This window comes from Ipomoea triloba, chromosome 5 (assembly GCF_003576645.1).
Source record: "Ipomoea triloba cultivar NCNSP0323 chromosome 5, ASM357664v1".
Classification (NCBI taxonomy): Eukaryota; Viridiplantae; Streptophyta; class Magnoliopsida; order Solanales; family Convolvulaceae; genus Ipomoea; species Ipomoea triloba.
The window spans coordinates 2,935,798-2,950,589 of NC_044920.1; the positions used below are offsets into that span (position 1 = coordinate 2,935,798).

The window sequence follows — 14,792 nt, forward strand, 5'->3', positions numbered from 1 at the left end:
CATATTTTCTTCCGGTGTATATATAATTATATGAATGATTCAATGACATATTTTCTTCCATTGTGATGGACTAATTTGAGTAATTTTTAATGATTTGTAGACTTTTTTGTAACTATGTATGTATGTTATAAGGGGTAATATATTTGAGTAGTTGTTTTTAGATTTATTAGTTTGGTGGGGATAATAATTAATAATTAATATAGTTACCAAAAAAAAAAAAAAAAGGCGGCCCCTATCTATCCTCACGGGCCTAAGGGGCGGGGTGGGGTTGCCCCTTTGAGGCCCGCATTGACAACTCTATCACTAAGTTATCATTGGTGTTACACTTTTTGTAAGCCAATGATAATTTAGGGACTAAAAGTGAGCATAACCAATACTTAGGGACGAATTATACAATTACCCTATAACTTAGTCACAAAAAAGTGCAATTTTTTTCCCTTCTTTATCCTTCTTCTCTTTCCTACATCAGGCGAAAAAAACTTGAGCAAAAATCCCACAATGAGTCTATCGTGCCTTTTCAGATTTTTATTTTTCTCCATTTTCAAAAAGCTCACACAAAATTTCCTGACTTGCCTAATTTGCCCAATCCCTTGACCCAACTTCCAATCCACCCTCAACCAACTTGAGCCTTTACGCGGATCCTATCACGATTCCTCCACTTCTTCTAGTCATCTATGACAATTGAAAAAAGTAGTTGGGATCAAAGTCATCAAACCCACGACTTTAGGCTCATAATTTGAATTTCAAAAGTTGTCCAAGAATGATTGAAAACCACTCATTTTCATTTCATGTTTGTTACTAACTCTTTGGTCTTTCTTCTAGTCTTTGTGATTCCTAATTGCCTCTAAATTATACTATAATGACCCCTTATCACACTCAAATGTTCCATTGTTTAATCCTTAAACCCCTAAATAGTCTATCATAATTCACAAGCTCACCATCACAAATCCTAAGTGACCAAAAGACACCTCTTTTTCTCAAGTAGCAATGACATCCCAATTCCCTAAACACCATCCCTGCCTATCAAATTGGCCAACAGCTGTCAACTGGCCGCCACTAGCGCCACCGCTCCTCACCACTATGTTTTACAACAACCACCATTGAAAGCCACCACACGGCTTTGCTACCCCTTGGATTGCCTTAGACGACGACAACTTCCTTGCCCCATTACCATCTACCCTAACTGCCACCCTCTAACCTTTTCGCCCAGGTAGCTAAAAATTCAACCACCTTAGATCCTTTCGTAGCTACACCTACGGGGCAACATGGTTACGATTTTGCCACCCCATTAGCCGCCCTTGCTACTTATAGACTATTGGTTGTTTCTGTTGTGCTTGACCGTCCAGTCCAGTCTTTGGTGATTCATCCTTCGGTCATGACCTACCACTTTAACCCATTACCCCTAGCTTAAGAGTTCAGATCAATGCATATAGTTCGTTCATTGTTTATTAGGCTATCAATTTTGCCTCGAGCATCCTTGACTAGCCCACATTTCCACTTACCTCTTTTAGAAGACCTTGAAAAGTTGAACACTAGAAGACCCGAATAGTTGAGTTGGCCAAATAGTCAAAGGGTTGACGAATTGTCAAAATCAGAATTGTAGTGGTTATCTGAGAAATATGATGATACTAAAAAGTAGTGAATGTCACGATAAATTCAAATTCGAGAAGTTACTTTTCACCTTTCAGGATCTCAAGCGACATTCTGCATAATATTAGTAAATTACTTTTAAATGTTAACTGCATGTCAACATATGTTAATTACATACACATAATCTGAAAGTTATTTTCGAATAGAATGCACAATGCAATGTAGATTTTGGTCCATGGTATAATTTGTCAAACTCTTATCTACCTCTATTTCAACTGGATAAGTTTGATCCATTCCAAATAGTAAATGGACAAATGGCAAATCAGCGCATTGATACCATCAAGAGAGAAAGAGCCGAATATGATAGAATAATCCCAAAAGCTTATAAGGCAGTTTTTGTCAACATAATTATTATTCTTTATTGGACTAAAATGAGTATTTTCTTTATGTTCGGACTTCGGACAATCAAATACTCAAAGAAAAAAAACAAATAACTTGCAAAAATCAAAATTTTGAGTTTCAATCCAACCCTAACTAAGGGTTATCAAATTAGCGGTTAATCGCTCAATAACTAATAATCGATTTCAGTCAGTTTAAAAGATTAATCGCCTAATACTGAGCAAATTAGCGGTTAATCACTTGAAAAAAAAAACAATTTTTAGTCAGTTTCTATTATTAATTTTAAAAGATTTTCAATTATTTGATATTTTTATTATTTAGCGGTTATTTACTCTCGATTTCAATCTGTGACTGATAACTGATATATATCTCGACGGGGAAAACCAATCCCCATCTCGATGGGAAAAACCGGTCCTCACCTCAAGGACGGGGATGAGGGAATTTCTCATTCCCGCTGGGAACGGGAAGAGCATTACCTGCCCGTCCCCGAATCCATGTTATAAATTTATATTTATATATATACTAGTATTCTACCCGTGCGATGCACGGACTGAAATTTGGAAATATATATTTAATGTTGTATTGTTACAAAGAATTAAAGTTATTATATATATTTTACAATATAAGGAAGAATGATGTTAATTCATAAATGTTTTTGTTGTTCATTTACTATTATGTCACCTATGCGATGCACGAATCAAATATTTAAAACATTAAAATTATGCTATGTTGTTAAAAACTATTAATGTTATTAAATTTCATATATAGAAATGAAATATGATTTTTTTGAATATATAGAAATGAAATATGATATGCATTCATTTATAAATTTTTGTTATTTAATAATTATGTTTGTAACAGAGTCAATAGTATTCAAAAAAAATTATGTTTGTAGAAGCAAATTGATCCAATATATATACGCATCAATCATTTATGTACAGAATAATAAGAAAATGTATGAATTTATTGATTAGAGATGAGAAATTTGATAAATGGCAAGAATCTCTTGATTCATTCTGCAAGAGAGAAAAGGGTCGGGAGAAGGAAAGCTATAGCTATTCATTGGGTATCTAGACTGACCTCCCATATGTTGAAGCCTTGAAGGGTTATTAGGCTCATGTACATGCCCTGACCCTTCGGGAATAAAATATTTTCTAAAGGACACCAGTTTATACGAGATTCAAAATGGTAACAGACAGAATCCATAAACACAGCAAATCTGCAGCCAGGAAGAAAAAAAAAAAAAAAAAAAACTCTGACCTGATATCGAGCAGGTGCACGAAACGTATATGGAAGTATACTCGGGAAATAATTCTTATTAATGTTGATTTGCTCCCATAAAAATTATGAATATAAATATTTGTAATTAAAATAAGAATTGATATTTAAGGTAGGTAATTATTAAAAATAATAAACTATATGTTATGAAATAAAAAGAAAATGGTGGATGTCCAAGCTATGATTTGAACCTTGGACCTATTGTTTAAAGCTCAAGACTCAATCCATTTTGCTGCTACTACTATTGAAGAATGCTTGGAGAACATTTAGTTGTATATAATGGTTGAAGAGCTAATTCAAGATGCAGACAAAAGCTAGGAGCTACAGGATTTGATCCTGTGACCATAGGGGCAGCTAAGCCTTTTCAGGCTTTAACAAATCCAGCAATGCTATGTCAGCCATGAGGTCATCTACAGTATACAATATATTTATTTATTCATTTCCGGGTAATATAAATACCCCATCACTCCCCTGTAAATCATCCATCCCAGAAACATCAATACAAATGCTTCTTCCTCCTTCTCCATTTCAGTGTTCTTCATCTTTAGTTTAAGATTCTCAATTTCTTATTAATATCACAGTTATAATTAATATTTCATAACATGTTATCAGCACGAGTTGCTCTTTAGCCATCTCTTCTATGCACCTCCTAAGCCACCATATTCTCTCACGCACTTTGCTATGTCTATACCGTGATTACCGTCCGTTTGGACGAAGACCTCAGCGCCATAGCTCACCAATCGGATCCATGGCTCTATGCGCGACAAACCAGGCACACGCTTTGTTTTGCCGGGACGGCAAAGTCTATACAGCTCAGTAAACCGTGGCCCAGTCCATCCCCTACGCTACGTACCTTAACTCCACCAGCTGCACCACCTCCGTCAAACTTGCGAGATGAGACCAGAGATGTCACCACCGTCGGCTGCCTACCGCAGTGACAGGCGGTAGGTCGTGGTTCGTCGATCGGCGGATCGACAATACCACCACCTAGCTGCTCCAACTTCGCCAGTTGAGGATCCGACATCGTACCAGGGAGATTTATTTTCCTCAATATTTTCGAACTAAAATATTTTTATGTTCTCACTCTAGCGCAGATGACCAAACTCCGGCGAGCTGCCTGCGAACTAACCAGGCCAACGCCAACTCCAAAGCCGGCCAGTATCACCCCGACGCACGCCACCGCCGGCCAGAGGGAATCCAGTGTTCTTCTGTTGCCGTGCTGGAATCTCTGTCTCTGCACGGTGTATGGATGTACTGGAATATGGTTTGCTGGTTTCCTCCTCTCTCTACTATTACATATTACTCCGTATATATTAAGGTTAAAAGAATTGCAGCCGAGGACATATCAAGCATGAGGACAATAAATTACAATGCTCAAGAAAACATGTAGTCTTAAAATCTGATAAAGTTTCATAGCAAATGGCCAAATGGGTTTTTAAAATTATAATGGGTTGATGGTGGCCACGTGAATTGAAGCCAAGTATTGTTATTATTATTATTATTAAATGTGGAGGAATAATTGGAAAGACAAATAGTAAAAGAAGAATAATAATAATAAATGGGGAATTCTTGAGCCTTGTGAGAATTTGTCCTATGTGTATGTCTTCATGTGCAATGCTATGGTCTTGTTTCGGGTAAAGACAAATACAAAAGAGGAGAGTTTTTTACCGTGTTTTTAGGGAAAAAGAAGAAGGAATTCAGTGTAGGATTGAACACGCCGATCTTTGGGTTTATATGGGAAATCTTGACCATACTCATAAGGTTTGCCCCTTCATATTTTAATATGATAAAATATTATTCATGCCATTTATATTCATATGATAATAGTTATGTGCAAATGATTATTATGTGCACTAGTCAAATATTTGACATGATTATATTTCCTAAAATTATCACTATGGCATGATAAAAGTATATATGATCTATGTATTTACATCCAATTGATGATTTAATTTTGAGAGCATTTGAAATGTGGAATACTATGATAAGTATTTTAAAATTACCATATTGTATGGTGAATGCTATGAATATTATGTGACAATNAAATGAGAAAAACGTATGTGTTGTAGTGCAACCACACATACAATGATTAAAAGTGCAAAGTGTTTCTGACATTGAAAAGAATGAGGAATTTGTTACTACAATGTTTAGTAGTACGAAATGATTGAAAGCTCTGAATGAGCCAATATATTATTGCCTGGAGGAACAAATTTATTAAAAATTATTGTATTGCGTTGTTCCCTCCAAAGTCTCATAGAAATTTATTGAATTTGAATGTTTGTAATGACGAATGTCATGTTGAGACTATAAAATAAAGGAATTGATAATTCCCCTGAATTATAAAGGCAATATCAGGGAAGAAATGTGTATTGGAAAATTCCCTGTCTTTCCTCATGTTTATATTGCACTATAATGAATGCCATTGAAGCCAATCTTATTGTAAACTAAAAGTTTACTGATTTAAATGATTTTAAGATTTGGCAAGGCTAATTATATCATCCTGAATATGTGATGATAATTATGAAAATGATTTCTCATAAATTGAGAAAATAGATTAGCCTGGCATCCTATTATAAAAGTGAAGTGACTTTCACTTTAATTGCTTTAATTTTGATTAATTCTATTTTGGCACTTTATGAAATCATATATGCCTTACTTCTTATTTCACTTTGGTTTGCTAAATTATTGCTTTTAAATTATGTATTTGCTTTATCTATTATATATATATATATATATATATATATATATATATATATATATATATATTATATGATTGCATATACGCTTGAGTATATAAGATGTTGCGATTTAAAGACCCAAATTATTATAACATGAGCAATTGGGTCACTTTGCGCTAAATATTGAAATGTCAGATTTGAAGTAATATTATTGGACATAGTATATATGTCAAACAGTAGTCTCCCATATAAAGCATGCTTAAATAGAAATTATATATTGGGGAGATAAAGATTGATATACTACTGTTTTAATCAAAATCTGACATACTGCATAAAATGAATACTCTCCTTTACATCTAGTACGTGGTAAAAATTGTACATTTCCCAAATCTGTGTTTTATTAATATGCAGTCTATTTTATTATCACATCATTGCGTATCTCTACGGGCTATTAAATAAAGCTAGGTATACATGTTGATTATAAATATCCATGTATTGTATAAAAACCTAGAGCCCATGATAAAAGATCATTTGATACGCTGACTGCATGAAGATCATTTTCACGGCATTAGGGGGAGATTTGTGCCTAAATTATTTTTGAAAATTTGAATGCCGAGAAAATTTCATAAAATGAAAAGATCTTCAAAAATCCACATACTAGATTGACTGAACTCAATGTTCAGTAGATTATTTATTCCTGCCAAATATATATCTATTGATATTTCTATCAATGATGTCTAAAAGAGACATTCGTCAAAGGACGAAATACCCAGTGGTGCACCAAATAATTAATACTGGGATGCGACACGACTAGATTTGAATATTGATGGGAAATGTTTATCATCTGGTTGATTTTGAAATTGCCATAATTATTATGGATATGGGAGAAAATTATGAAAATGTTGTCGACAACTCAATTGCCTTTATAATTGCTCAATCTGGCCAGAATTAGGCATAAGAAATGCCTTGATTAATTGATAAATAAAATGAGCAATTAAGGAAGGCAAATAGCTCAGCTCGCTATTCTCTATATTATGTGTACACACCGTTGAATAGGTGTTGGTACAAAAGAGAATAATGATGTGATAAAAGGCAAGGCTTGGAGCTCATGGGTTTACACAGATACCCATAATTGATATACTCTTCCATATTCTCGTTATAAATGGATGGCAATAAGTTTCGCTGATTATATCATTGGCAGTGAATAATATGCAGTTAATGAATATCATGACCGCATAAGATGGGTCATTGGATAATATATGATGAATGTCATGACCGCATAAATATGGGTCATTGGACAGTATATTTGGAAATCCATAATGGATTTTAAGGTCTATATATATGACGTGAAACAGACTGAGTATTATTCCCTTCTGAAGAAGGAATATAAATATATTATGTGACATTATGTACTCTTTAAAGAGTGGCGAATGAAGTTATTATCCTCGTGAAGAAGGGATAATATGTGCCATTTTGTGTTTAATAAAGAGTCACTAATGAACTTATTATCTCAGTCAATATTGATGGTATAAACATCAATGAAATATATAAAGAGCTTAATGATGTTAGCTCATGTCTAAAGACGAGATTTGAAATGAAAAGCTTGTATGTGAAAGCTTAATATTATCTCGACTTGAAAGATCGAGTATTTCCTTGAAAAGAAATTTATACACCAGTTAACCCATAAATGATTCTGGTTGGCTACTTAGACAAACCAATATATAATGGGCTACTTGGGTATTGGCTATTATTATTAGATCCCATGATGCCAAGTCCCAAAAACTGGTTGTACTATAATTTACACCATCGTTCTATAAGTGGACAATAAGAATAATGTTATGGGTATATTATGAAAATTGACTAGACATGATAATGTCAGTATTATACCCACGTGAGCTCTAAAAAGAGTCACGCAATTATTATGAAATATATTTTCTCCATTGATAGTTGAACATGATTGTTCACAAAATCCCTCTATATTTTGAAGTTTAAAATAAGGGATTTGAAGAATGTTATCTTCAGGGGGAGCATAATGAATCACGAATATTATGCTCTGAAGTTTATGTTGGGGATATGGTTGTACTCTTTTTCCCTTAGCTAAGTTTTTTTTTTTTTCCACTGGGTTTTCTTAGCGTAAGGTTTTTAATGAGGCAACCAGTGTAATACATAATTAAACATACCATGTACTCTTTTTCCCTTAGCTAAGTTTTTTTTTTTTTCCACTGGGTTTTCTTAGCGTAAGGTTTTTAATGAGGCAACCAGTGTAATACATAATTAAACATACCATGTACTCTTTTTCCCTCGGCTAGGTTTTTCCCACAGGGTTTTTCTAGCGAAGTTTTTAATGAGGCATGAGTATAATAAGATGATGGCCAATGGAGAACATTATTAACTAGTATGGCATCATCTAAAAAGTCTTCAGAAACAAGGAGGAGCACACGAACTTGATCTTCAATAATGTCTTTATCAGGGGGAGCATATATTGTACTATTTTTCCCTTATTCAAAGTTTTTATTCCCACCGGGTTTTTCTTTGGTAAGGTTTTTAACGAGGCAATATAGTGTTCATCCTTTGGACATCCAAGGGGGAGTGTTATGAAATAAAAAGAAAATGGTGGATGTCGAAGCTATGATTTGAACCTTGGACCTATTGTTTAAAGCTCAAGACTCAATCTATTTTGCTGCTACTACTATTGAAGAATGCTTGGAGAACATTTAGTTGTATATAATGGTTGAAGAGCTAATTCAAGATGCAGACAAAAGCTAGGAGCTACAGGATTTGATCCCGTGACCATAGGGGCAGCTAAGCCTTTTCAGGCTTTAACAAATCCAGCAATGCTATGTCAGCCATGAGGTCATCTACAGTATACAATATATTTATTTATTCATTTCCGGGTAATATAAATACCCCATCACTCCCCTGTAAATCATCCATCCCAGAAACATCAATACAAATGCTTCTTCCTCCTTCTCCATTTCAGTGTTCTTCATCTTTAGTTTAAGATTCTCAATTTCTTATTAATATCACAGTTATAATTAATATTTCATAACACTATATTATTTTTATGGGAGCATATACACATTATTGCCTACACCTAAATCTCACTGTTCCCTAAAATTCTTGTAAAAAACAAATTAACACTACAATAATAGTAACTATAATAAACAACATAATGGAAATACATTTTCTACTCCTATGCATATCTTTCATTTCACTATCTTCCCCCTCTTGGTACACTTCTCAACTTAGATTTTAACTTTGCTATTTCTTCTTTATTCTTTTTAATTCTCGCCAATAGCCCAAGTTTAATCCTCTTTGACCTAGGGCACATTGAGGGATCATACCACTTTACAAACCCATAAATAAATTGTAAACAAAATAACCTATAATTGTAAACAGAATAGATGTCATAATATTTTCGTCTCCTATAATGGAAGCACAATAAACTGATGATGTATCTTGGAAGTTCTGCTCAATATGATTAGCACTAATCAATAAAGTAGTTTTCTTCTCTCACGCACCTAAAAAAATATAAAATATCACTTCACACTCACACACATATTTTTAATTCAAATAACACACATATATTTAAATGAATTTAAATATAAATAATATAACCTGAATTTAATGCAATATTGACTTCTTGACAGAAGGTTCAACAATTGTAAGCAAAGATTTTGATATACCAACAAATCTTCTACAATAAGATCACTGTCAAATCTAATATTGCTATTAGAGACCCTACATTTGCTAGAGCACTCTTCACTTTTATGAGATATACTACTATATATGAATCTTATTACATACAATTTAAAACACATGAGATACATTGAAAAAGAGAGAAGAAAGAATAACAATAAATATAATTTTCTTTAAAATTTGATCTACAATTACAATTTGTCAATGCGCTAAACGGTTTAAATAAACGGTGTAAATAGAAAATTTCTAAACACTCCAAAAAGTTTGAATTTCAAAATTTCATTGCAACGCCGCAAACTCCTTGTGCGGAATTTGTCTTCTCTCAGATAATATGCCATCCATCTATCTCTAAAAAAACAAATCATATATATTAATACTAGTATTGTACCCGCGCGATGCGCGAATATAACTAATGCTATTAGGTAATCGAAGTTATTTGAAGGTATTGTAATGCAATAAAAGTTTCTAAAATTTGATTAAACAAATTTATTATTTCTTCAACTTTTCCTTACATATCATTTCCTCATTTTTTGAAAAAAAAAAAAAAACCAATAACCAACATTATTTGTTGAAATTAACAAATATATATCTTGATTCTAGACAACATTCCCTATAATACATGAATTACAATCAGTATAGTAAAAACATAATGGATTTAATATAATGATCACAGTAATGTACAATGTATAATTAATCACTCTATGAATAATTATATAAATTTACATTTATATTTAAAAAATTAATTATTTTTAACATAATATATACTAATCTAAGTATATACTACTATACGTATATCCTTTTGTAGTATACATTACCATTATAATATATATATATATATAGTATATAATTAGTTTTTTTTTTTTTTTGAGAATAATTAGTTAATCTGGAAAGCATGTTCATCCACAGTGAATCTAGATCTTTCTTTGACTGCCACTTCTCTGAGTCTCTCTACAGTCTACACTCACTCGCTATGTACTGGTTCTCCGTCATCTCTCAAACCTAGCTCAGTCTCGTTGTTCTCTCCGTCATCTCTCAAACCTACCATGTAGATGCTATTAGTGTATAATCGATTTCTTTAGTGATTTTCTGCGATCTTTGTTCTTAAATCGCTTTGTTCTTTGTTCATCTTACCTACGCGACGGTGTTATCGGTGTTAATAAGGACTCTGCGATTTTCATTTCGGTGATTTGGTTCACAAAGATGACTGTGATTTCAAGATCGGTGTTCTCGGTCTATCCGTGTTACCAAGATCACTACGATTCCCAGATCGATGTTCTCAGTCAAGGGATATTCAACTGAGATCTGTACCTGGTTTTTCGAAATGGAAATCGCAGGCATTTTTTTTTTTTTTTTTTACTGTTTCTAAGGTTTCAATTGACGATCGATGCTAATGTTAGATCTCGGTTTTCTATGTTACTGCCTATCATTATTTTTTTCTAACAGTGTTTTTGCAGACAGCGATTTTGCAGCTAATGTACTCCGAAGAACTGGTTGAGATATGGTGAAAACTCATTTTGTTATCATACATGAATCAGTGTGAGAGTTTCTTTGACATTATTTCCAATTTAGAGGTAAAATTTTATGTTTTTTATACATTGCTAAAAGGATTTAGCGTTTTCAGTTCATAGTAAATAGTAATGAATTAATTTGACGATTTTACCTTGAATGCGAAACTTGAAATTTTATTTGAACATATAGCTAAATTTTATTTGATACCTTGAATGAGAGGTTAAAGTTGTTCTTGAATTACAGTTAAGTGAATGTGTATTTTTTAATCTGCAAACTCAGTACTATGATTTATGTATTCTACATCGCAGTTAAGTTAGCCTTTGATTATTGTAAATTATCTATTATAAGATAGTTAAGTTTAATAAGCTTAAACTTGTGTTTCATTGTCTTTACTGAATTAGATGTATAGATTCTTGATTTCAATTCAGTGTGCAGGTTCATAACTGATAGTGGTCTCAGTGACTTTGATTAATTTATTTGAGTTTAAGATTCTTGCTTTCAATTCAGTGTGCATGTTCATAACTGTTAATGGTTTCAGTGACTTTGAGAAATTCAAACTGTTAAAGTTATGTGACTTTTGACAACTAAGGTTCTAATACTGGTAAGCTTGAAGTTAAATGATAAATTTAATTCATTTCACCTTAAGAGGTATGTTTTAAAAATGTAAGTAATAACAACAATATTCGTTACTCTACGAAGTATTCCAGGTACTCTTCAAATGTTTAATTCATGTAATGTAGAATTAAAATTAGAATTGGCTTGTTTCTCATGGGTACTGACACTGATATTAAAATTTTGGAACAAACATACAAATTTTTCAAAGTTGTAATTCAATGTCATTAGACCATGTCCTGCTGTAGAATCAATCCTTGCTCAATGTTGTCCAGTACCTGAAAAATAGTTCAAACAGAATATGAACAAAAAACACCCATGTGCAAACTCATTTGCCCTGCATATGTAAGATATAGGCCATTACCTTTATAGTAGACAACATAGGCCATTACTTTTGTACTTTTAAAACATAATGTGTTTATAATGTGTTTATACTATTGAAAGACTTCTATAAAAAATTACAACTAACAATATATTATATGCTTTGCAGTTTTTCAGCATACACTGAAATAATTAGAGTTTAGTAACCATAATTGAAAGGATTGAAATTAGGTATGCATTTGGATTTACCTCTATTTGCAGAAATGTGTTTTTTCTTGCAGCAAATTGCAACCAGGTTTCTTTGTTCAATGTAGCATCCTCCCCTCCCTGTCCAAATCATTTATAAAATTCAACCTTACATTTTTACATACACTTTGCAGGTATGAATTTTTAATGCTAAATTTTTCGGATTCATTCAATGCCACACCCATATACATAGAAGACACACACACACACACACACACAAAAAAAAAAAAAAAAAAAAAAAAAAAAAAAAACAGATTATATCATAAAACAACAATACAGAAATGGTAAACTGAATTTACCTCATCGTGAAATAAACATTCTTTACTTTTCATTTTTTCGCCTGCCCTAACTTTTGTTTCTTCATATGTTCTAACTAATCTAACCCTTATTGCTCTTTTGGTGTGTAGTTGAATGATATCCTTGGCTTATTGAGAAGACATTTTTGGTGCGGAGTGTTATTCATTGTCGATTCAGAGACTCTAGAAATCATTTGACCTCTTTATATAGAGGTTGAATTGCATCAGGAGCCTTATAGAAAAACGAAAAGGCAAGCTTTGGAACAATGAAGCATCAGATTACGTTATTTAATTAGATGTCAATCACTTTAATTAGATGTCAATCACTTCAAATTTGTAATTAAAAAATTGCAAACGATTCGTTTTCCCATATTTATTCGAATATTGTGCTTTTTATTAATCAGAAGTTTCAAAGGCATTAAATACATGCATAGGTAATACAAAAAAGTAACTCTTTAGCCTATATGCATTAAACGGTGCTTATGATACTAAGTTGAAGCCCCAAACGGCACCGTTTCACACTGGGCGGGAAGTTGGCCAAAACTGCATTTAAAGCTGTTCTTGTTGTTATTTTATATATAGAGATAAATACCTTTATATGCATATGTATAAATGCATGCATATAGAGATAAGAGATGAGAGATTAATAAAACAAAGCTTTATGTATATATAAATATTACACAAAAGTAATGACTTTATTTACTTATAGATTTATTTAAAAATAAAAAATAAAAAATATATCAATATGGATGTCATTTAAAAGATATTAATTAATTCTTTTTAATGATATATTTTTTATAAATTATTTTTATTTGTACAAAAAGATAAAGTGAAAAATAAATTCAAGTGGAAAAAAAATGAAATGAACCAAAATATAAATTATTAGGATATGATAGGATTTTTTTTTTTGAGGGAAAGGATATGATCGGATATATACACAACTTTCAAGATATTCCTTAAAATAGAAATTGTTATGATAGGATAAGATATATACACAATTTCCAAGATATTCCTTTGCCAAATTCATTTTGGGGGAAAAATTTTGGCCAACTTCATTTTTGCTTTAATATATATAGAGATAGAGATAGAGATAACCCAATGGGGTAGCTCAAGTGGCAAATGAGCACTCTTTGTGGAAAAGAATTCCAGAAGAACTTGAGTTCAATTCTCACAAGTGAAGATATATATAAATTATAACTTAAAACTTAACCAGCTCTTACTCTGATTCCTCTCACGTAACCGCGACCCAGACGGTCTCCTCGCCGCCACTCTGCCTAGGTCATTTTGCTCATTTTCCGTCCGACTCCCTCGCCTCGCCGTCCGACCTCCCTCCGGCAGTCTGGTCGCTGCAGCTCGGTCTCCTCGCCGCCACTCTGCCTAGGTCATTTTGCTCATTTGTTGCTAATTCATTTTCCGTCCGACTCCCTCGCCTCGCCGTCCAACCTCCCTCCGGCAGTCTGGTCGCTGCAGCTCTGTCTCTGGTCGCCATTCGTCTGCCACTCTGCCTAGGTCAGTTTGCAATTTCATTTTGTTCATTTGCTCATTTGTTGCTAATTCATTTTCTAATTTGCTGCCACATTTGTTCATTTGCTCATTTGTTGCTAATTCATTTTCTCACGGCAATTTAAGTTTGCAATTTATGTTAAGTTTGCAATTTATAGAAGTGTATCTGAAAGCATTCTTTTTCTGGGTAACTTTGTGTGTCTAATTTTTATGGTATTTGTTAACCAAGATGGTATTTGCTGCTAATCCATTTTATGAAGTATTTTATGGTATTTGTTATGTGCTTATATTTGGATTTTGGAGGAGTTTGAAACAATTTAAAGTGTTTGAATATTTTAAGATTATGTATTTATGTTTGAAAGTTGAAACTTTGGATATTTGTAGCAATTTTAGAGTTTGGATATTTTAATTTTATTAATCTATATATTTTGAATTTGGACTTTGTTTAAGGATTCAAGCCTTAAAAATATAAAATTTTCATAACATTAGTCTCTTTTTTTAATTGCCATAATTCATAAAAAAATCCCCGTGGGACGGGGAATGGGGAATAGGGAATGGGGAGAAATTTCGGGGACAGGACCCCATTCCCTGCCCCCGTCCCGCCCCGTTGCCATCGTCAGCAGACACCAATCAAGTTGCAATAGACACTCTAGGTAAAATT

At 32.9% G+C, this 14,792-nt stretch overlaps 2 long non-coding RNA genes across 2 annotated transcripts; both read left to right on the plus strand.

Annotated features, from left to right (window-relative positions):
- The first annotated feature begins 3,628 nt into the window (after positions 1–3,628).
- On the plus strand, positions 3,629–5,266 carry LOC116019278. Its single transcript, XR_004098684.1, has 2 exons — positions 3,629–4,275; positions 4,362–5,266. It is a non-coding gene; the product is annotated as an uncharacterized LOC116019278 (long non-coding RNA).
- Positions 5,267–10,547: 5,281 nt separating this feature from the next.
- Positions 10,548–13,028, plus strand: LOC116019308. The gene is made up of 2 exons (XR_004098693.1): positions 10,548–11,215; positions 12,256–13,028. It is a non-coding gene; the product is annotated as an uncharacterized LOC116019308 (long non-coding RNA).
- Positions 13,029–14,792: the final 1,764 nt, after the last annotated feature.